The sequence below is a fragment of the Pinus tabuliformis genome, chromosome Q, assembly GCF_031772625.1.
Source record: "Pinus tabuliformis cultivar Carrire ecotype Pingquan chromosome Q, CPIR1, whole genome shotgun sequence".
Classification (NCBI taxonomy): Eukaryota; Viridiplantae; Streptophyta; class Pinopsida; order Pinales; family Pinaceae; genus Pinus; species Pinus tabuliformis.
The window spans coordinates 966,305,472-966,327,736 of record NC_142296.1 but is presented as its reverse complement, the minus strand read 5'-3'; positions in this window follow the sequence as shown (position 1 = coordinate 966,327,736).

Genomic DNA, 22,265 nt, shown 5'->3' with positions numbered 1-22,265 from the left:
ATCTAGTGGAGTTATTGTTAGTTAAACACACTTATCTGAGCTCTAGACATTAGTAGAGTCAGTAGGAGTTTAGCTGAGTAGTTTAACAGTTGTTAACTCGCCGATCTCTCAATTAATTGATCAATTTAATAAAAATACATGGAATTTGAATTGGCTAGTTGAGTGGAGGGAAAATGCATAATTTTATATATTGTTGTATACTAGTCGAGTGTACAATTTTTACATCAAAGTAGGTGATTAATTCCTTCATGATTTGCGCAAGGAAATAGGGAATTATCCTATTTGTTAGGGGATAATTTCCTCAAGGATTATGCAAGGAAATAGGAGGAAAGTAGAGGCTTATTTTGGCTAAGTGTTGGTCAGAGCAGGTTAGGGAGAAAGATATTAGAATTGCAATGTAGGGTGTGCTTAAGGATTGAAGCAAGACATTGTAATTGATCCATATTCTCATATGAATTAATGCAAAGTAGCGGATGGGTTTTTCCCAAATGGTTTCCTTTGTAAAATCATTTTGTCCCTTGTATTTTTATGGTTGCATGTTATTGAATGTGTTTCTATCGTGTATTTTCATTTCAATAAAATAGTAGAATAAATTTACGTCTCTTGATTTCAGTTCGATTTCATTAGCAATAGAAAAATTCTTGCAATTTCTACATAGTATCCGAGCTATTGAAAACTACATAGAAACCAAATTCCTGATCTTCTCTCAGAAAAATTTCGAATGGAATATTTGTGGTGCAGGAATTTTCTTCAATGTAGGAACAATGTCCTTCTATGGATTGAGAATTGAGTATGCATTGGAGGTCACCTCAAATTTTTGTGCTCAGAAAGACAGGATGGAAGTTGCCTTGGATGACAATGGTGTATGGGAATACACACAAATTGATATTCCAAAACCAGCAGCATTAGATGCACAACAGTTGGCCTAGTGGGAGAAAGACACAACAAAATCTAGGAGGATTATCCTGGAGGGTGTCAGATGTCATGTGGTTTCACGTTTGCATGGAAATAAGACTACTTATACAATGTGGAAAACCCTCACAAAGTTATTAGAAAGCATTAGTGATGTCGAAAAATTTTCATTGAAAGATAAGCTCAGGAACATTTGAATGAAAAAATATGAGACCATTACTCAGTACCTAGCCATATTCACTTAGGTTAGAGATGAACTTGGAGGAGTACGAGAAAATGTGCCATCATCTGAACTTGTGAGATTAGCACTCGGTCTTCCAAAGTCTTGGCACAATTACCAGGATTCAATTAATGGGAGAGAGAAGCTTCCAAATTGGGAGAGACTTTGGTCTGATTTGGTGCAGGAGGAGATTGAAAGAAACACCAGAGATGGTGTCACATCCAAAGCTGATGAGGAAGAAGATTGTGCTCTATGTTGAAAAGGAAAGAATGTCAAAGGAAATAAGGCCCAAGGTGAGACAAAATCTAGCCAGAACCATGGAAATAAGAAATACCTCAGTAAAATTAATTGCTTTCATTGCCATTAGTATGGAAATTATGCAACCAAGTGTCCACGAAATAAATCTAGTAAGGAACCTACAAAAACAGCAAGAGGAGATGCTCTCGCATCACAATTCAAGTTGGATTTCACCCTCATTAATTTCATGGAACACACTTTAAGAGGGAGTGAGTGTTACCTAGAATCTGATGCTCTGTATCATATGACAAGAAATAAGGAATTCTTTAGCAACTTAGAAGATAAGGACCTACAATTACACATAGATCTTGGAGATGATGTAATGTATAGTACCAAAGGGATTGGAAATCTCACCTTTAAGAGGGAGTTAAGCTCCCATCTTCACCTAAAGGATGTAATGTATATGCCCGTCTGAAGAAAAAATTAGTTTTTGTAGTTGTACTTGAAGACTGTGAATATCATGTGTTGTTCAATAAAGGGAAAGCTTATTTGAATCATGTTTCTATTGGACAAAAAAAAATTGGTGTTCGAGTTAAAAATATCTATAAGCTATAGGTAGATTTCACCATGTATGTAGCCATACCTCCATGAATGAGGTGGGGCAATGTGAAGCCTTAGTCCCATAGTTGCAAAGATTTTGGCAGGATCCATAGGAGAGCAATAACAATTGCAGTATACACTTCTCATGGATCATTACCCTTGCTACAAGGGCCCACAATATTTAGTAGCAGAAGGATCAATGTTAGTTGATGCATTCATATCTTTAGCAACAGGTGCAGGCTAGTAGTAGTCAGAGACTCAGGATACAATTGCATTTTAGAGACATGGTTGATTTAGTATTTTGGATGCTTCTTATTTGCAGTTGTTGTAGTAGAAACATCAACAGTGAGAGTGAGTTTTTATATAGTACATTCCTCCATAGGAGAAGGATTGGGATTGTGCATAACCCTTTCTTGCTCAGAGGGAGTGTTGAAATTGTAGCAAGAAAATGATTCATTTGACTTGCACCTTATTCAAATGGAGAAATTCGATTTTCTACATCAATAGAATGACTTGGATTGTAGTTAGTTGGAGTGACATGGCTTTGTCTCCTAATTAAATCGGTAAATTTGAGTTTGTAGGATAGAAGTAGAGTTGTGCATGGGTTGACTGCTAATATATAGAAATCTAGTGGAGTTATTGTTAGTTAAACTCAGTTGTCCGAGCTCTAGTCATTAATAGAGTCAATAAGAGTTTAGTTGAGTAGTTATAACATATGTTAACTCACTCATATCTTAGCTAATTGATCAATTTACTAAAAATAGTCTGAGTCATGCATGGAATTCGAATTTCCCAGTTAATTGGAGGGAAAAGGCATAATTCTATATATTGTTGTATACTAGTTGAGTGTACATTTTTTGCATCAGATCAGATGATCAATTCCTTTAGGATTTACACAAGGAAATAAGGAATTATCCTATTTTTAGGGGCTGATTTCCTCATGATTTGCACAATGAAATAGGAGGAAATCAAAGGCATATTTTGGCTAAGTGTTGGCCAAAGCAGGCCAGGGAGAAGGAGATTAGAATTATAGTGTAGGGTGTGCTTCAGGATTGAAGCAAGACATTGTGATTGATCCATATTCTCACATGAATTAATGCAAATCAGCGGACAAGTTTTTCCTAGTTGGGTTCCCTTGTAAAATAAATGTGTTCCTTGTATGTTGATGGTTTCTTGTTATTTCATGTGTTTCTACTATGTGTTTTCCTTGCTGAAGAATAGTAGAAGAAATTTATGTCTCTTGATTTTAGTTTGATTTCATTAGCATGCAAAAACTTTTCTAGTTTGTATGATTGTATGAGTCTTGTCAGGAATACACATGTCTTATAGCTCCTCTCTTCTTTTTGAATTCAAAAATTTGATAATATTATTAGCTTGATTGGGCTTACTTCCAAGTTCACCTTTGATCTCATCAATTGAATTTTTTTCCTTCTCTAATAATTCCTCTTGTTCAACTCTAATTTGAATTGACTTCCAAATATCAGATATTGAAGAGATGATTTCCATCTAGATTATTTCCTTAGCTTGAATTAAACATTGCAAACTTTCAAATTGAATTAGATATTGTTCAAGTTGTTTATGTAACCTGGAAGTCTTCTACATTTCATCAACTAATGCATTATCTAATTTAATTTTCTCATTTTCAACGCTTTCTAATTCTTTCTTCAATTTTTAAATTTCTTCATTCTTTAAACTTAAAGACGATAATTATTTTTTTAAATAATATATTACATCATTTCTTTCTTAAATCTTTTGGGATGAAGAAGGTATTGTTGTTTTTTCTTGCTCTCTTTCCTTCAAGATTTATTCTATCCATGTCTCCATCTTCTGTATATGTAAATTCTATTCAATTATCATTGATAAGATTGTTTCTTTTTCTCTTTTCCAGTTCTCCAACTTCTTGAGTTTGTGGATGTTCAGTTGTTGGCATCTTTAATCTCTTGCACAGAGCTTGAATATCTGCATTTCTATTATTTATAATTTCTTGAGCAACATTAATATCATGAGGATCTAGTCCCATCTTGATAATTAAATCCTCCAATGATTTGATCCTAGTGTCTTTGGCAAAAGAAGACATTCTTTCCATTTTTAACTTAGTGATAGTATTATTCAATGAATTCTACAATTTAGACAAACTAATAGCAGAACTAGTTAAAGTAGAATAAATCATCTCCCTTGTCTGTCTATGGAGATCGATCTGATCAATTGGATGGATTTTTGTTGTATTGAAATAAAATACAGAGGTCTTAAAATCTTTTGGAGCCTTAGCACCTGGGAATTTTGGTTCCATAAAAGCTAATTGAAACTTTCCCTTTTCAACATCTAGGGCTGAAAGTAACCTATTATTTGTAGAAGAAGTTTGCTTCCAGAACTGAGTGTAAGCCATTGACTTCAAAGTTTCATTTTTCCTTTTAATCTCCATAAATTTAGAAAAGATACTTTGATTAGCAGAAGGAGTTAAAGGATATTGTGTAGTTGTTGTTTCCATTTGTTGTAAATTGAATATAGTCTCGCTTGAAAGAACAACTATAGTTGGTGTAGAAACATTTGTAGACTTGGTCTTTAACATAACTTATTTTGTTTCTCTCATTTTTTTTCCTTTTGTAGACTCTGAATTATGTTCCCTCTGATTCTCAGACATTCTCAATTCCCCTTTTGAGCTCTTTTCCCCTTTGTTGAGGAGTTGATAAAACATTTAGATTTATTGAATGCTCTACCTCTTATTCTTCTAGGGTGCCTTATTTCTATGTTTCTTTATTAGTATATATTTCAATATTTGGCTTTAGTGTATGAAATAGGTAGTAGAACCTTGTTTCACTCTGATAGAAGAAATATTCTCAATTGGGTCATAAGACAAGTTGATTCTCTTTGTGAATTTCATTCATGCTAACATAAATGTAGCTTCCTTATTAGCTTCCCTAGTGTTTACAACAAAGGGTCTCACTTTTGCTTTGAGTTTAAACAGAGCTTCTTATTTCTTGGTAGAAAATGCATCTAATCTACATTGCGACTCTACCTAATAAATTCAACAACAAAAGTCTTGCTAGAAGGAAAACTAGCAAACAATATGGAGGGAGATCACACCCATACATTCTTATTTCAGTAATTTTTGTTTTATAAAAACCAGTTACCTAACTTAATTTTCTCACTAAGCTACAAATTACGTTTAAATTTTAGCAGAATTATTGGGAGGTTATCATGTTTAAAACACTGAAGCAAACTGACTTATTTTGTTTCTCTCATTTTTTTTTTCCTTTTGTAGACTCTGAATTATGTTCCCATTGATTCTCAGACATTCTCAATTCCCCTTTTGAGCTCTTTTCCCCTTTGTTGAGGAGTTGATAAAACATTTAGCTTTATTGAATGCTCTACCTCTTATTCTTCTAGGGTGCCTTATTCTATGTTTCTTTATTAGTATATATTTCAATATTTAGCTTTAGTGTATGAAATAGGTAGTAGAACCTTGTTTCACTCTGATAGAAGAAATATTCTCAATTGGGTAATAAGACTAGCTGATTCCCTTTGTGAATTTCATTCATGCTAACATAAATGCAGCTTCCTTATTAGCTTCCCTAGTGTTTACAACAAAGGGTCCCACTTTTGCTTTGAGTTTAAACAAAGCTTCTTATTTCTTGGTAGAAAATGCATCTAATCTACATTGCGACTCTACCTAATAAATTCAACAGCAAAAGTCCTGCTAGAAGGAAAACTAGCAAACAATATGGAGGGAGATCACACCCATACATTCTTATTTCAGTAATTTTTGTTTTATAAAAACCAGTTACCTAACTTAATTTTCTCACTAAGCTACAAATTACGTTTAAATTTTAGCAGAATTATTGGGAGGTTATCATGTTTAAAACACTGAAGCAGACTGAGAAAAATGGTCCACAAAATAATAAAAAAAAAGAGAATTGTTCACAGTACTTTCTGATTATAGAAGTCCAATGGAAAAATAACCATTGATTACCATGCATATCCTACTTTTGCAATTTTATTTGATGGAACATTTCTTACTGATGATACATGAACATATAAACTAAAACTCGTTGATATTTGAATGCCCTCTCAATTCCAAATTTTAAAAGTTGTTCATGAATGATATCTGAAAGAAACTTAATTAAATTGAATAGAATTAAAGGTTTCTTTCCTGATGAAAGGTTTGACAGAAAACCCAATATTACTTCATATACCACTTCATCACTTTCATACCTCTTGACAATGTTAGAAATCCATCATCCAAGGGGGTCTCCTTGATGTGAAGTCTCAATTAGACCTGAGACCATTTGTTGTAAGAGCCCCATCTAGAGTGTTGGCCCGACCACCATAACTCAAAGGTTTGTCTTAGATGCAATGAATAACATAAGAGAGTATGCACATAATCTTTGAAATCAGCAAGTAAGTTGATATCACGAAACACTAATTGCAATGTGTAAAAGGAGGATTTCATGAGACTGTGGTAAGAGTGAGTCTCTGTAAGGAATGTAATAGTACTATCCTAAGAGAGCCACACAAGAGCAAGGAAATATTTGTCAGTTATCTAGCGAAGTAGTTCATATAGACACAATGATCATTAAAAAAAATACAACCCACATTCAACAAGATAAGCACCAAAGCCAATGAAGTAGTTCAATTTCTTTAGTACATTTGAACATAACACATACCAGAAACATCCAAATAATAGTATTACAATATTCACCATACACACATGAAAATGTTGGCTTAGTGAGCTTCTAGTTATTAGGTGAAAGATACAAGTACACAGTTACAATGGTGAGGCACTGGCTCCGACAGTGAAACATTAAGTGACTTCTTTCTTCTCCATAGAATGATCTTCTCTCCTATGCAAAATCGAGAAGCAAATGCTAGCTCTCCAAAGGCTAATCCCTCCAAAATCCCTTTCCTTGAGTTATGAGGTTGTATTTATAACAAGAGGAGTGACCATTCATATCCCATGACTCTTGGACTTCCTAAGTGACCTTTGAAATTCTACAAGACTCTTGGAATTTTCCTAGTGACTCTTTAGTCTACATGTGACATTTCATATTCCATATGTGACTCTTGGATTCCACACATTTACATTTTGTCATTTTTTTAAATGCATAATTACACTCCATATCATGTGGCAAAACCCATTGACACATATGACCTTGTGATGATGCTTGTACAAGCCATGACTTGGCACAATATGATTTGGATCTTCATGATGATGCGTCAATGTCAAGGTTATCTTCTTGTTTCTTCCTTGATATCTTCATTAATGATCTTGCATGTGCTTCATATTCATCCCCCAAGATGTTGATTGATATGGAATATTTATGTGATCTTGATCTTTAGTCTTCTATCATAAGATAATGTCCCTTCGTCTTCTTGCTTGATGATTTCTTCATGGTTCAAGCTTCATAGGTGTCTTCTCATGAGATCTAATTTGCACCCTCCTTGAACATCATCCTATCATCTCAAGATATAGAACATGCAGATGGAATTCACTCATGACAAGATGAAATTAGTCTAGAAAACTAGGATGAGGAGGAGGCTTGGGGATTGCACAATGTGTAGTTCTACGAGGCAAGAGTGAAGCTCTGTTGGCCGTGACTACGCAATGCATAGTATATAAAGGTCATAGAAAAAATAATATGTAGTTGAGGTAGTTAAGGAGACAACAGTGAAGGCCTTCTCACTAAAACTATGTAGTGTGCGTTTTGGGAGACAAGAAGGCACAAGATTTCTCTGTTGGCTTAGTGGGTCTTGACCCAGGTTCAAAGTTAAGTTTTTGAAACAAATCCCTACACTACTAGCCCTTTAGGAATCAATCTGCGAAGCGCGGACTGAAGTCTCACCCGAAGAAGTATGGGGGGGTGCTGGAACCAAGTTTCCACACCCAGAGATGAGTGTGATGTCATTTTATGCCCTAAACCTTCCTTTGCGTAGATCGATAAGCCCTTAAGGCTTATCAATATAACTTTATTTTATAAACCTCTAGACCTTCACGAAGGTCTACGAGTGTCTTTCGCGGACCCTAAACAGGTGAATCAACCACTTATGCACCTCTGTAATTACCCTTAGTTCTGTGTTTACCCATATCAGCTTAAGTGTTTGATAACTTTAACATGCATTAAGATATCCTTCGCGTAAATAGATATTATTACTTGCATTCTTATAATAATGTAAAATATGTAGAATCGCACATCAATACAGTATGAAATCATAAACCCATCATTCCTCATAATAGAATCACATTCATTTATAACAGAAGTAAATGGACAAAACACAGATATTTCCAGAATAATCTATTTATTGATACTTCAGTTCTTTTTATAGACTCAAGGCTACCCTACACACTTAGCTACAGGGGTCCACGCACTTAACTGCGAACTCTAATATAGGCCTCTGTGCACATAGTTGAAGAGCCTCTCTTCTACTCTAAGAATCTTTGCTCCTTAATGACCCATTACATTCATCTTCATCAATATAATGAACTATCCACTACCTTGGACTCTTTAAGACTCTCGTTTTTAAACAATCCCATGGTCTGCAGACCATGGTTAGGTCTATACAAGCCAACACAAATTATATAAAAGAAGGGTAAAACCCTTTATGACACTTAACTATCTACATGCTCCGCGGTGATAACTTGCGAAGGATTTACATTCTTTACAACAAAACTTGGGCTTTTCGCCCCAAAACGTGGGCTTTTGCCCCAAAATTGACCCTAGGGGACCCCGTCCCAACAGGCCCCCAACACAAATATCGTGACTCGCCCCTGAGTCACTGTGTTGGCATGGAGATATTATGGTGGAGACCTCCCAGTTTGACCCGTGCCACTGCTACCTCAGCCATGCTCTGCATGGTTGCCTGCTTGATCTGCTCCACCAGTTGCTCAGTTGCTAGTCTGACACTATATTCCTTTACCTTCTGCTATGTCCTCTGTAGTCTCGCCAACTTCTCCTTAATGGTGGAAAAGATAACATAGGTCTCGTCTATCCAAGGCCCTAACCTGGCCTTGAGGACCGCCTCTTTCCGTTGCATTGCCTCCACCTATTTGAGCAATTTCTTTGCCTCATGTAGCTTAGCCAATTGATGTGATATAGCGATGGTGCGCACCGTCACTCTTGCTTCGTCATACTGCTACTGTAATTCGCGGGCTTATGTGTTCAACCTCTGCAGGTTAGGATATTCTTGCAGAGTCGTAACGACCTCCATAGACTGCTCAAAGAGCGCGGTGCAATCCTCCACCACAACATCTACTGTTGCGACTATTGGCATTATGATGTATGTGTTGTACTTGATGGCAACCCACTTGTAGCAGAACAACTCACTTTTATATGGTAACTAGAAGAATCTAGAGAAGAGATATCAGATGTTATAGAATGCATGAAAGTAGTGTTTACAGATGTAATGAAATGTAGGGTAGTTTCAAGGAATCAGTTCAGAAGGAAACTCACTTAGATGAAAGATCACAATACAGCATGACAACAACAAAGAATTGTAGATCAAACTACACAGAATGAATAAATAGAGGTATACGTAGGTTCACCTTGACCAAGCTGCATATACACACGGGTTAACATAACAAAAGGAGCATATAACGAACACAGGCACTTTCGCAGAAGGAAAAGCCCGTATACCTTGGAAAACTAAGTTTTTGGTCTGAAGTATTTGGTCCATGGTATTTTGATCCATGGTATTGGTCCATGGTATTTGTTCTGAGGTATTGACCCTAGGTATTTGATCCAAGGTATTGGTCCTAAGTGGTTTTGGTCCATGGTATTGAGAAAGGCCTAAAACTATATAAGGAGGAGAAGATCTTTAGGCCAAGGCATACAAGTATTGAATATTTGATAAAGTGTGAGATCCAGTATGCAAGTTATGGGTTTATAATGCTCTGCTTGATCTGAGCTAAGGAGGAACCTTAGAAGTACAAGATCTAATGATGGATCAGGATATTAAGGCTTGGAATGAATTATATTTATATGGTTTGATCATGTTTATTCTAGATCTGTATACTAACACATGTGTTGTTCTATAAATATTATGATCTGGGTATAACTGAAGTCTGGAATAGCTACAAAATTATGAATGAATATGTACTGATGTATACACTGGTTGACTTTGGTAAAAGTGCATATACATGCAGGTTCGACACATCAAAGTAATGTATACCTTATGAACTATGATGTTTAAAGTTACAGTTGGTTCTGGTTGTTGATGCAAAGTTCTGGGTTTTGTTTTATGTTCTGGTAACTGCATTCTGGTAACAGTGTTCAGATTGATTGATTGTGATTTGCTTCAGTGATGATGGTCATAATGAATTATCATTATGTGATCTGATGGGCTAGTTCTGGTTATTAACACATGCATTATCCTTTATATGTAATGATCTGGGTATGTATGAAGTCGGGAAGTGCAGCAAAGTTATAAGTAAGTATTTGCAGATCTATACACTGGTTAGCTTTGATGAAGTTGCGTATACACGCTGGTTCAACTCTTCAAAGTTGCGTATACACTCTGATGTATGGTTTTGAGGTTACAACAGGTTCTGAATGATGATGCAGTGTTCTAGGTACAAATCTGTGTACTGGTTACAGTTATCTATCTGTTCCAGTTGATTTGTTGAAGTTGATTAAAGTATGAATGAATGTTTGAATCAGTTGAGTCAGAGATTCATGGATTGATTGATTAAGTTGTGGTTGATTCAGAAAGTGATGAATGAGTTTCAGTGATTAGTTGATGCAAAAGTATTTGATGGTTGTATTATAGTGGTGATTGATTTTGAGCTTCAATGTTGTTGATGGGTCCATTATGAAAATTGGATGAAACGTGGCCTTCATATTATGGTGTTGTGTTTCAGGAGTATCCAATATGAAAATTTATGAAACGTGGTCCCTGGAGGAAGAAAGAAGGTTGTAGCCTTCTATAGGTCGGTGCCTACGTGCTAGTAAACATATTGAATAGTACAAGAGCTAGGGGGTTGTAGCTCCCTTCCAGTAGAAGCTGGAGAACGAGAGAAGGTTGTAGTCTTCTGCAGGTAGAAGCCTGTGTACTGGTATGAGTCTGCACCAGTACAATGTTGTAAACATATTTTCTTATTATTAAAAGAAGACAGAGACAACAGCAGCAGGTGGTTTTCACCCACATTGGGTTTCCACCTTAAATCTTGGTGTTCATGTGTGATGGTTCACTCTGTTATTAACTGCATATGGTTACTATTTAATGTTTAATAAAGCATTGATGCACAGATTAAAAGATCAACATATGATGAATTAACTGAATCATTAGTTTGCTAGATATATGCTTGTTTCCTTAAACACAGTTGCGTGTACATGCGGGTTGCCCACATGGAAGTAGCGTATATAAATTTGAGTATGAAAAGAAAAAGATTATTGACTTGACTAATACTTATTCACCCCCCCTCTTAGTATTATTTCCAACAATTGGTATCAGAGCAAGTCCTTTGGTAGAAGCTTGATCGCTTGAAGGAGATCCGTAGAACAATGGGAAAGAAGCTAAAGAAGAAAGTGCCTCAGAAGAAGAAGACATCTCAAAGGAACTATGGTAGTGGGAGAATCGATTGGGGATTATGTGGAAGCAACTCTTCAGATTCAGAATCACCTTAGAATGAAGATGAACAAGCAAAAGAACTATCAAGTATGAATTTGTTATCCTCTGGTGATACATTTCTCCATCCATTTGAAGATGATGAAAGTGATAGCGAAACAATTGAATTTGCTCTTATGGGTGAGGAAGAAAGATATCAAATAGAGGGAGAATTTAAAAGGCTTACGGGCAAAATTAGATATCAACAAGATCTATTGGAAAAAAGGGAATGTGCCTTCAAAGAAAAAGCTACCAAACTAAAAGCTCAACTAGAGGAAGGAAACAAAGTAAGGAAGCAATTCAAGGAAAAGGAAGATCAATGTCAAAAGCTGCAGGATGAAGTGACATCATTAAGAAATGAAGTAAATGAAAGGAGCACAACAATAAAGAAACTCAAAAATAGATCTTGTTACTATGAAAGTCTTGAAGCTAAAATCCTCTCGCTAAAAGAAGATCTTGAAAAATCAAATAAGCAGAATGAAGAACTACTCCAAGCTCTTGGAAAACAAGAAAGCGAAGTTCTTGAATTAAGGAAATAGATGGAAGAAGGAAGAAAAGATGAAGAAATCATGAAGAAGAAGTATCTTGAAAAGGAAGAGCAATATCAGGTTGAGGTAAATATACTAAAAGGTAAATTAGAAGAAAAGTATAAGCTTTTACGATTTCAAGATAGTACTAAGATTTTGGATGATATTCTTAGTAGTCAAAGGTCTCCTTTCATCAAAATTGGTGTTCGTTTTCATGAATCTGTTGAAAGTGAATCTAGCTCACAAAGTGAGGCAAGGAACTCTAATGCAAAATCTGAAATGTTCAACAAGGAGATGAGAGGTCAATCCCATCAACAACCAAGGAAAGAAATTCTTCAAAGAAAATATTTTACTCCTAACCATGGAAATGATAGTTTGTTATTTCCTCAAATGAATAATGTTGAATATTTTATATGTCATAATCTTGGACATGTTGCAGCAAGATGCGGAAGTAGAATGGTTTAATACCATCACACAAAAAGATCATCAGCTTGCAGGTACTTTAAGGGATATTGTTTTTCTTGCAATATGTTTGGTCACAAAGCCATTAACTGCTATAGAAGAAATATGAAACATGTAAGTTGTTATGCATGTAACAAGTTTGGACATATAGCAAAGGAATGCCGGAGAAAATATCGGGCACCATACCAAAAGGAGAAAACATCTTCACACTCGAAGATATGGAAGAAGAAGGAAGTACAGTTAGAAAAATGTGGCATGGCACAATGTACAGACATGATAGATGAGTCATTGGTGATAGGAAGGTCAAACTCACATAGTCGAGTGATAGAGTCATGTTATTCCTTTGGAAATATTTGCAGACTCTGCATGTGCTCAGGGGGAGCATGGATGATAGAGTGCATCTCAGCATGTACAAAGGGGGAGTTTAATAAAAAAATTCAGCATGAGCTTAAGGGGAGCATGATCAATGGTTATATTTAGTTGTTCAGATATGGAAGTCTTCTTTTTGGTCAGCCCTATGCCCTTAATATCAAAGGGGGAGAATATCCTGGTCCGCCCTTTGCCCTTGATGTCAAAGGGGGAGAGTATTTTGGTGTTGCTTGTTATCTCTAACAGTTTCTACAGCTTGCGGTAATCAACATCAACATAGTTGCCATCAAGTCCAAAGGGGGAGATTGTTGGCATTATGATGTATGTGTTGTACTTGATGGAAACCCACTTGTAGCAGAACAACTCACTTGTATATGGGAACTAGATGAATCTACAGAGAGATATCAGATGTGACGGAATGCATGACAATAGTGTTTACAAATGTAATGAAATGTAGGGCAGTTTCAAGGAACCAGTTCAGAAGGCAATTCACTCAGATGAAAGATCATAGTACGGCATGACAACAGCAAAGAATTGCAGATCAAACTACACAGAATGAAGAAAGAGAGGTATAAGTAGGTTCACCTTGACCAAGATGCGTATACACGCAGGTTAACAGAACAAAAGGAGCGTATAACGTACACACGCACTTTCACAGAAGGAAAAGCGTGTATACCTTGGAAAACTAGGTTTTTGGTCTGAAGTATTTGGTCCATGGTATTTTGATCCATGGTATTGGTCCACGGTATTTGGTCCGAGGTATTGACCCTAGGTATTTGATCCAAGGTATTGGTCCTAATTGGTTTTGGTCCATGGTATTGAGAAAGGCCTAAAACTATATAAGGAGGAGAAGATCATTAGGCCAAGGCATACAGGTATTGAATATTTGATAAAGTGTGAAATCTAGTATGCAAGTTATGGGTTTATAATGCTCTGCTTGATCTGAGCTAAGGAGGAACCTTGGCGGTACAAGATCTAATGATGGATCGGGATCTTAAGACTTGGAATGAATTATATTTATATGGTTTGATCATGTTTATTCTAGATCTGTATACTGACGCATGTGTTGTTCTATAAATATTATGATCTGGGTATAATTGAAGTTTGGAATAGCTGCAAAATTATGAATGAATATTTACAGATGTCTACGCTGCTTGACTTTGGTAAAAGCGCGTATACACGCAGGTTCGACACATCGAAGCAGCGTATACCTTATGAACTATGATGTTTGAAGTTACAATTGGTTTTGGTTTTTGATGCAAAGTTTTGGGTTTTGTTTTATGTTCTAGTAATTGCATTCTGGTAACAGTGTTCAGATTGATTGATTGTGATTTACTTAAGCGATGATGGTCATAATGACTTATCATTATGTGATCTAATGGGCTAGGTCTGGTTACTAACACATGTGTTATCCTTTATATGTAATGATCTGGGTATGTCTGAAGTCGGGAAGTGCAGCAAAGTTATAAGTAAGTATTTGCAGATCTATATGCTGGTTAGCTTTGATTAAGTTGTGTATACACACTGGTTCGGCTCTTCCAAGTTGCATATACACTCTGATGTATGGTTTTGAGGTTACAACAGGTTTTGAATGATGATGTAGTGTTATGGGTACAAATCTGTGTACTTGTTAAAATGATCTATCTGTTCCAGTTGATTTGTTGAAGTTGATTAAAGTATGAATGAATGTTTGACTCAATTGAGTCAGAGATTCATGGATTGATTGATTCAGCTGTGGTTGATTTAGAAAGTGATGATTGATTTTCAGTGATTAGTTGATGTAAATGTATTTGATGGTTGTATTACAGTGGTGATTGATTTTGAGCTTCAATGTTGTTAATGGGTCTAGTATGAAAATTGGATGAAACATGGCCTTCAGATTATGGTGTTGTGTTCTAGGAGTATCCAGTATGAAAATTTATGAAACGTGGTCCCTGGAGGAAGAAAGAAGGTTGTAGCCTTCTTTAGGTTGGCACCTATGTGCTAGTAAACATATTGGCTAGTACAAGAGCTAGGGGGTTATAGCTCCCTTCCAGTAGAAGCTGGAGAACGAGAGAAGGTTGTAGCCTTTTGTAGGTAGAAGCCTGTGTACTGGTATGAGTCTGCACCAGTACAATGCTGTAAAAATATCTTCTTATTATTAAAAGAAGACAGAGACAATAGAAACAGGTGGTTTTCACCCACATTGGGTTTCCACCTTAAATCTTGGTGTTCATGTGTGTTGCTTATTTGTGATGGTTCACTCTGTTATTAACCGCATATGGTTACTGTTTAATGTTTAATAAAGTACTGATGGACAGATTAAAAGATCAACATATGATGAATTAACTGAATCATTAGTTTGCTGGATATACACTTGTTTCCTTAATCACAGTTACGTGTACACATGGGTTGCCCACATGGAAGTAGCGTATATAAATTTGATTATGAAAAGAAAAAGATTATTGACTTGACTAATACTTATTCACCCCCCCTCTTAGTATTATTTCCAATAATGACTGCATCCTTTACAGTTGCCTCGCATTGTTCTCTGATCTCTGGTCGAGTTGAAGGCTGTGCCTTCAACTCAAGCTCTGTTATCTTCAAGTTCAGCTCAAACTGAACCTTGGCCCCTTTTGTTTTCGCATCGCGCACTCCTGCAGCAAACTTTCGAATATTGGCATCCAACGACGCTTCTTTTGGTATGTGTAGTTCTAGAATGGTTTTGCATGGTTCGGCTACCATGACTACGCTTCGCTCATTCTTCTCCTGAACCTTCTTCCATGCTTCTAGCGCTATCATCTTCTCAATGAACATATGTTCGTTGTTGACTTTCTTCTCGCTGATCAAGCTGAGCATGTGCTACTCCCAGGCCTTAAGCTCTGTAATCACACCTGTTTGCAGCATGTGAAGGAATTCATTGGGGAACGCGGCCAAGGATGGAACCAACTTTGCTGCTTGAGTGGTCCCCGACACCAAACTAGTCGATGCTTTACTGCTCTACCTTGCACCTGCCTAGAGTCTAATTGTTTGGATTTGCAGCTTGCATAGACCCGTCTATATAGAAACCAGTGCTTGCTTCTGCTGCTGCTCAAACTGCTGTAGTAGTTCTGCTGTAGTATTCCTTACCTTATCTCCAACATCGTCCAAGTCACCCTATATCAAGGTGATTGGATCTAGAGATAACTTGGAGGCTTTGGTATTCTTTCGCTGCCCCTCCTTTTCTTGTTCCCTATGTCGCTTTACGTGGAAAGGAGTGCTCTCCTGATCTCTGCCGCCCTGTTATGACTATTCTTCTTCCTCCATTTGGGGCGAAGGAGATTTCTGACTTCTGTTAGAGCCGCGTTCTTCCTTCTTTGCTTGTTCCTTTGCGGCGCAATTCACTTCTACGCGAACCTTCTCCTCAGTCTCCTTCTTCCTCTTTTCTACCAATTGATGAACCTTCAGTCGAGCTACTTCCTTTTTCTGCTTTTCCATAGACTTGCTAGTCCCGATGGCTAAATCCTATGTTGTGTGCCAATTTGTTGGCCATCACTTGAGGACCTATGCAATGTCATCATTCATAGCCAAGAAGGGAAGATCATACCACTTCTGATCTGGATCCTTCAGTGCCCAGATGTAAACACGGTGGAAGTCCGCTTTGAACTCCGCATACCCATATAACTGCTCAAAGATGGTTGGTGACAACTGCGGCTTTTGGTTGATGGCTGCGTGGATGCTTGCCTCCATCAATACCCAAAATATTTTGCTTTCGTGAACCTACACATTGTCCTTTGTGGCCCAGAGAGAAGAAAAATTGGTTGCTTCTGGTAAATCTATCTCGACTGGAGGAAACTGGCTATCCATCGATACCTCCCATGCAACCAGCACAATTGATAGTAATAGCCATGAGTAATGAAAGGTATTACTTTGGTCCTATGCCTCTTTGTAGTTCGCGAGGAACTCGTTGCACAGGTAGCGCACCCAGTTAAACTATATGCCCTCCACGTATTGAGTTGCTAAAGAGACCACCGGTGCTAGCACCTCGTCTGCACGACACTTTCTCATCACTTTACTAGCCAAACTTTGAGTGGCAACCCTCACTGCGGGGTCAGTAATACTGGAAATGGAATACTCGCGTTCCTTCTTGACAAGTTTGAACTTGTCCTTCATCTTCTCGGTGAGGTCGTGCTCGCCCATATTTCCACCAAATGCCTTTTTCGGATTCAGTCCATAATGTGGTAACAATGTGATCTGATGGATCAACATATCAGTGATTGGTATCAGCTCACTCAACCACAAGCACCCATCATGCACAAGGAACAACAACTACTTAATGACTGTCAAATTTATGGGGGCACGATGGTAGTGAGTCACCCATAGGAGGTTCAACAACCCTACCTTGTTTACCCCATGAATCCATTCCACCAGCTCCAACATGGTGACACCAAAATCCTTGTAGAAAACGTGCTTCATGAAGGTATTGGTATCTAGGTGGGGTAACTACTCGATTTCCCCCAAATCCCAATCTTCAAGCTTCAAATGTGGGATGCGCACTAAGCACGGACCTTCAAAAATTTATTTTCTGGCAACATGGGTGTCGTCAGGAGGAACCGTCCCTCATCTTCACCTTGCTTTGGCGTGGAGGGATGTATTCCAGGAGCTTTGAAATATGGTCTACCCCCTCAACATCAATGTCTTTCATGCCCTCCTCGGCCTCCAAATCTACCACTTTACCTTTCTCCTGCGCGTTTGTATTTTCTTTTCTTTGAGCTTGTGTAGCTGGATGTTTCCTTGGTGACTCACACACCGATAACGTCTTCTTCTATTTATCCTTTTTAGTCTTGGAAACCTCTCTTGTCAGTGTAGGCTTCGGCCTAGGCGACCTCGGTGCCTTAAGCATTGTTGCATGAACCTCCATACTCACGACATTAGGGCAACTCCATTAGAGGCGACACCGCCCCTAGTACTAGCAGTCTCAGCTGGTGCAGACATGAAGTTGTTAATGAGGTTCTGATAGGACTCAGGATACTGATCATACATGGAGCATGCAAACAAATTCTCAAACAGACAACACAACTCAGAAATTCTAAGAATGAAAAGTGTTTCTCGCTGGACGACCACTTGTAATTTATAGGCAATTTCGAATTCAAATTCAACTGTTCCCCCAAAAATCCATCCATAAATGCGATATTGGCGGTAGATTTCCAAATATTTAATACTTGATTTCAACCTTAAATGCCTTAAATTTCGGCCGCCTACTCCTCTTAATCGTCTTTTGGCAGTCAAATCATGAACAATGATAGTAACAGTCACTTTCTAGCTGCGCTACGCGGTCTTCACCCCTATAGCACAGCTCCCTTCGCGCTTCTGTAGGTACTGTGACATCCTCCTGTTTCACGCAACTTTACAACCCAGGTAGTGTAATTTATAGTCTCGCGCCTCCTTACAACTACTTGGAGCACTAAGACTGTGCTACCGTCATATAGTCATCTGGTTGGAGCCCCGGTGTATGGCTTCAATCGGCTTCCATTTACCTTTCTCAGAAATGGATCTCCATTCAATTTCACAAGTTGAACTGCACCACCATCGATAATCTTCTTGATCACATATGGCCCCAGCCAATGCATCTAAAATCTTCCTGGAAACTTATCAAACTTGCTATCATATAATAAAACTAAATTGTTTACCTTGAAGGTGCGCAATTTGATGTGTCGATAGTGCCATGCCTTTTCACGCTCCTTCTGAACTTGTTGATGGAATCTAGACAAGAATCTATCTTCCTCCAACTCTATCAGCTACGTGAGCCTCTCTTCTAAGGCTCCACGATCCTCCATACATGTGAATGACACTATGCGTAGACTAGGAATAATGTTTTCCATCAGCATCACAAATTCTACGCCATAGACCACCCTGAATGGTCTCTATCCAGTCAGCTTCTTACCGGTAGTTCTATAAGCCCATAGCACCACTGGTACGTGCACATCCCATCATTCCTCTGTGCATTGCAAACCTTTGTCAGTGCGTTCTCCAATATCTTATTAAATGCTTCCACCATTCCATTGGCTTGAGAATGATATGGAGTGCTATTTTGATGATAAACTTGGAATTCTTCTGTCAACGCGCTGATCGTTTTATTAAGGAAGTGTGTACGACGATCACTCATCAAAATATTCGGGAAACTGAACCTAGTCAACACATATTCAAATAGGAAATTTTTTGTTGTTTCCCCTATACAGTCTTTCACGGGTTGCGCCTCTGCCCATTTAGTCAAATACTCGGTTGGAGTGATGATGTACTATGCACCTGTCTTCTTTCCTTGAGGTTTAGTTGGTCCTACAAAATCAATTGCCCATTTTTCGAATGGATGAAATGATACCTATGGATTTAGAGGTAGCTCATCCCTTTGCAATGGCTTCCTCATCCTCTGACATGCATCGCACGCCCTGCAACATGCTTTGGAATCCTTATGCGATGTTGGCCAGCACAACCCAGCACGTAAAATCTTTTGCACTGTTGCTTTTCCTGCATAATGGCCTCCTACAGCCCTCTATGAGGTTCAACTAGGATACTGATTTGTTCAAAATCGGGCACATACCGTCGCAGTATCTCGTCCAATTTAATTTTACATAAGTGACCTGCAATAACAAAGAAGTCTGTCGCATGCACCACTAATTCCTTCTTTTGTTGACTGGTGTATCCTTCTAGAGTCATTCCTATAGTTAGGAAGTGGATAATGTCTGCAAAATGATTGCTCGCTATGCGCACTGCAAAGAGTTCCACGTAAAGCAACCCTTCGTCCAAATTGGTAGGATCCTCCCCTGTTTCAATGCACGACAGATGATCTGGCCCTGCATTCAAGCACCCTGGCTTCACAATTACTTTGAAATCATATTCTTGAAATAACAACAACCATCTGCATATTTTCGCCCCCAACATAGGATTGTTGACTAGGTAATTTATTTCAAAATGGTCTATGTATGTCTTAAAGTGTTTGCCTAGCAAGTAATGCCTAAACTTCTGGAGCACGTACACCATAACCAACCCTTCGTGCTTTATCATCGAATAATTATTTTCAGCCTTAGACAACTTCCTTCTCGCAAAGGCTATTGGGTGATCCAGTTCTCCTTCACCGGCCTGTGTAAGTACTACTTCGAGCGCAATACATGACACATCCACATACACATGAAATTTCTTCTCCTAATCTGGGAAGACTAGGATTGGCGCAATGACCATTTTCTCTTTCAATACATCCAAGCTCTGTTGAAATTCCTCATTCCAACAGAATGTAGTGTCCTTCTTCAATAGCTTTTCCATCGGTGCAGTAATCTGGGCATAGCTCTTGATGACCTTTCAGTAGTATCCAGTATGACCCAGTATTGCGCGTAGCTATTTAACACTCTTCGGCACCTCCAAGTTAATTATGACCGCGATCTTAGTAGGGTCCTCCATTAATCCTTGTCTACACACTACATGAACCAGGAAGATTATGAAAGGGACGCAAAATAGACACTTCTTCAAGTTTAGCGCGATATGATACCTTCTGCACATATCCAACATCAAGCACAAACTAGCCACATGGCACTTTACGAGCCCAAACACCATCCAATCATTAAAGTATACCTCCAAAAACTTGTTAATTAACTCTTCGAATGTCGCAATGACTATGCGCGAAAAGATCGTCGATGCATTCTTAAGTCCAAAAGGCATTACTGTATACTGAAAATATCCCCACTCGGCCATGAAGGTAGTCTTACTCCTGTCTTTCAGCGTGATATTTATCTGATGGTATCAATAGAACCCATGAGTAAATGAATATGCTTCCTGTCCACCAACATTATCCAACACTTCATCTGTGAACGGAGTTGAGAAAGGATCATGAATGCAAGCATCATTCAACTTCTTTAGATCTACACAAATCCTTATCTCATCCTTTGCTTCTTTTCCTGGATGACCATTGGACTTACCCAATCAGACTCCTCCATTGGTTCAATAATACCTGTTGCCAACATCTTGTCCAACTCCAAGAGGACCTTTTCCTTGTACTTAGGATTAAGGTGATATGGCCTCTGCTTCATAGGCTTCGCGTCTGGTTTCAACGTTATTTTCATCACTCCTAAATCACCTATTATCCCCATCAAGTCTGAAAACTTTGTAGGGAACAAATCATGGTACTCGCGGAGCAACTTAGAAACCTTGTCTACTGTAGCATCATCCCAGTAGTCCCCTATCTTCACAAACTTTAGCTCCGCCTTTGTTCCAATATTCACTTGTCTAGTTTTCAGCGACACTGTGATATCTGGATTCTCTACCTGCGGCCCCTCAACTTCGCGGTGACCTTCTTCCTCTGGGATATTAATGTTCCTTGGATCCTCCTCTTCTTCTTCAACAGTCACATTGTAGCACTCCAGTGCATGGTGCAGCTGGGTGGTCCAATCTAGTTGAATCAAATCCAAGGGATCCTGCGGGATTTTGAAGATTGCTACCTTGACCTCCTACAACGCCTCTTCTTCTTCAACAGTCATATTGTAGCACTCCAGTGCATGGTGCAGCTGGGTGGTCCAATCTAGTTGAATCAAATCCAAGGGATCCTGCGGGATTTTGAAGATTGCTGCCTTGACCTCCTACAACGCTTCATCAATGCATTCGAATCCATCCTCAAAGCTGAATGTCATCAAGAATCCCTGTCTCAAAATATCCCATTCATCCGTGCCATGGCAGAGCTCTGTCTCCAAGTACCAATTCATTGGTATTACATCTAAAGTATGACAGAACAAATGCACCCACTCTAGTTGCGGCTCTGCTCCATAAGAATTAGTCCATTTTGCTAAGTGATCGTATAGGTCACTCTTCCCATCATATTTCTCTGTCAATTGCTCTTTTGGGCAACCAAACTGCACCCTCATCATCCTTTTGTATTTGTGCCATCCATCAAAATTGTCTTTATGCATACCTCACCATCTTGCAGGTGTAGCACGCAGTGTCAAGTCCAAGGCTTGGAAGCGATGCTTTTATGGCATTTCCCTTTCAAATGCATCCAAAAATTTATCAACATCAGTTAAACCATCATAATAAGGAAAAATTCTTACCTCCGATGATACACAACGCAATGATTTAATCATCATGTTACAACACAGCGTAGATACTTCATGCAACCTATTCTGCTAGTGTTCCAATTCTTTATCCGAATCTAATGTGCAGGAACTCTCACGGTCCCATGCATTACGTCCATATGTTGTCGGATTCACCCAATCCTGGTCTCATGCTATTATTTTGTAGATTTTTTCCAAATCATCATCACTTTCATAATAGCAGACCATTCAGTGTAGCGTGGTCCTTTTGCAGGGTTCAAAGGTACTACTATGCGGAGTGATTTCCTATCA